At 48.9% G+C, this 2,832-nt stretch overlaps 1 pseudogene; it reads left to right on the top strand.

Annotated features, from left to right (window-relative positions):
• The first annotated feature begins 226 nt into the window (after positions 1 to 226).
• LOC136643162 (5S ribosomal RNA) lies at positions 227 to 344 on the top strand (annotated as a pseudogene).
• The last annotated feature ends 2,488 nt before the right edge of the window (positions 345 to 2,832 follow it).

The raw sequence follows: 2,832 nt of genomic DNA, 5'->3' as shown, positions 1-2,832 counted from the left end.
CAACAGAGTACAGTTGCTCTTGTTCCTTTGTTTTCCTCCAGACACATGTTTTGGTAAACAGCTTTTGCTTCATCCAGATGAGTCAGGACAACTAACTATAGTATTTTTAGCCTACAATGAATTTACCCTAAGGGATAGCCCCCACTTTCCTGTGTTTTTAATCTGAAACACCATTCCACTATGAAATGGAAAAAACAACACAAAAGTCACAATTTGCATTGGTTGTCATACAGCAACTGTTACCCTGCGCATGCCAGATCTCATCTGATCTCAGAAACTAAGCAGGGTCAGGCCTGGTTAGTACTTGGATGGGAGACCGCCTGGGAATCCTGGATGCTGTAGGCTTATACCAGGGGTCGGCAACCTGCGGCTCTAGAGCCGCATGTGGTTCTTTCAGCTGTCTGCTGCAGCTCCTCCCGGAGAAAGTGGCAAAGGGGTTAACAGGAGGCACCTGTGCTGGGAAGGCAGGCTGCTTCCCTCCACCTCCTGAGCTCACTGCCCTCCTCTCCCTTCACCCCTACCTGCCCTGCATTCAATTTTGCCCACTCTGCAGGCTTAAGCTCCCTGTTTTTCCCTTCCCCAACTCTCCAGTAGGCTCAGCCAATCAGCATCCAGCAGGCTCCTGGCTTTTTCTCTTGGAATGGCTCAGGGCCCTTCACTGGCTGACCACCAGCCAATCCTGAGCCGCCCTCAGCCATTGCAAGCCCTTGCAGCCCACCTTTCCTTGAGCAGGTCTCCACTCAGTGCAAGGAGAGGCTTTTCCTCCACAGCAGAGGAGACATCCTGTGTGTCTACTCAGTAGTAAGCCCCATTACAGCAGATGAAGCTTACTGCCAGGAAAGGGTGCCTGGGATGGCAGCCTTGAAGTCTGCTCAAGGCCAAGTGCAAGGATGGGTGAGTGGGAGCCTGCGCAGGTCTGTTCAAGAGTAAGCCCCGATATAGTCCCTGGGCTACTCCCAGGAAGGTGTGGAAGGCTGTAGCCTCAGCCTCCTCCTGTGCAGGTCTACTCACAAGTAAGCCCCGCTGTAGTCAGTGAGGCTTCCTCCCAGGAAGGTGTGGAGGGCTGCAGCCTCAGCCCCCTCCTATGCAGGTCTACTCACAAGTAGTCAGTGAGGCTTCCTCCCAGGAAGGTATGGAGAGGACTGCAACCTGAGAGCTCCAACCAACTTGTCTGCTCAGAAGTCCTGTTGTAGCCAATGGGGCTTACTCCCAGGATAGTGTGGAGAGGGTTGCAACCTGAGGGAGGGAGGGCAGGCAGGCAGGGCAGAATCTGGCCTGTGGCTGCCCCCCCTTCTTCTCTTCCCCACCTCTGGAGTCTGTGTCCTTTTTTCCTTCCAGCAGGGTGCCTCTGGAAGGTGGGGGGAGTTCTTTAGTATCCATGTAAGATAAGCAGATGTCATAACCACCATATGTATTGGAATCCTGGAAGATCTGGTGAGGAGGTAGATGTGGTGTCAGCAGTGGCCCCTTTAAGGGTAAGGCCTGGGCATCCAGCAGAGTGTGCTGCACAGCTGCAGCCACTTGAAGGCAATAGGGCCCTCAGGGATATAAGGAGCACCTGAGGAAGGGGGTGTGGGTTGTAGAAGGAGTGCAGGTTGGAGGTAGGAGAGGAGACTGACTGGGCTTATTGACTTTGACTTGGATACTCTGACTGACTGACTTTGGAATCTGATCTTGGACTTTGACTTGGCTTATTGACTTTGGACTCTGCCCTGGATACTCTGACTGACTTTGTGACTAATGGACTGCTGGAGACACTGGAGTTTGGTGTGTGGCTGCTGTGCCCAAGACCTGCTGAGGACCAAGGGGCTGCTGTAGTGGTGGGAGGCTGCTGGCAGGAGAGAGGACCTCTGCAGGTTGAACAGGCGAGCTACCCTAGAGGTGGGATCCAGCAGGACTACAGGGCAGAACCAGGGTCATTTGTTGAGGGAAAGAAGGGGAGCTAATTTGCTTAAAGTGGGCTTAATTCTCCGGGCAGAGAATGGCCTTGGAATCAGGCAAAAAACCATAGAGGACCAGGCATCTGAAAACACAAGACAAGAATGTATGACAAAACTAACTAAAAGCTACAAGAGGTGGCTACATTATAAAAATGGGACCTATAAGAGCATAAAGTTAAAAAAAAAACTATATATGTAGTATTATCTTCATTTTAGATGTCAAAAGGGTTTTGTGGCTCCTGAGGTTTTTTTTCCTCTGGAAAATGGGTCCAAATGGCTCTTTGAGTGCTTAAGGTTGCCGACCCCTGGCTTATACCATAGTCTTTCGAGACTGAAGGTTGCCAACCATTGATAACATTTCCTTTTTCCCCTTCAATTTTCAGTGTCCTCTGATTATACACATGAGGGATAAAGCAAACAACATGATATGAAGCATGAATGTGCAGTCATTATAGATAGGATCCACTGAAGCAGCTGGAGATGCTAAACAATAGGTTTAGCTATAGCCAGCTGATAAAACGTCAACACAGCAACCCCTGTACTACATGACAGCCAAGTTACACTTCATAGTGGGTGAATTAGTATTGCTGTCCTCAAGGTCATTGCTGAAGACAATCTAATTCTAGAGATGTCAGGCCTTAACAAAGTCCCAGCAAAACATCTGAAGAATACACTGTGGCTTCAGAAACACTGCATCACAAATAAATAAATTATCCCATTGATATCCTAACGATTTTAGCCTTATGGCCTATTATTATTATTAACAGTATTTATATACCGCTTTTCAACTAAAAGTTCACAAAGTGGTTTACAAAGAAAAATCAAACAACTAAATGGCTCCCTGTCCCAAAAGGGCTCACAATCTAGTCCTACTGGCCTCTGCACTGCCAGA

Source organism: Tiliqua scincoides, chromosome 2 (assembly GCF_035046505.1).
Source record: "Tiliqua scincoides isolate rTilSci1 chromosome 2, rTilSci1.hap2, whole genome shotgun sequence".
Classification (NCBI taxonomy): Eukaryota; Metazoa; Chordata; class Lepidosauria; order Squamata; family Scincidae; genus Tiliqua; species Tiliqua scincoides.
This window is presented reverse-complemented; position numbering and strand designations above follow the sequence as displayed.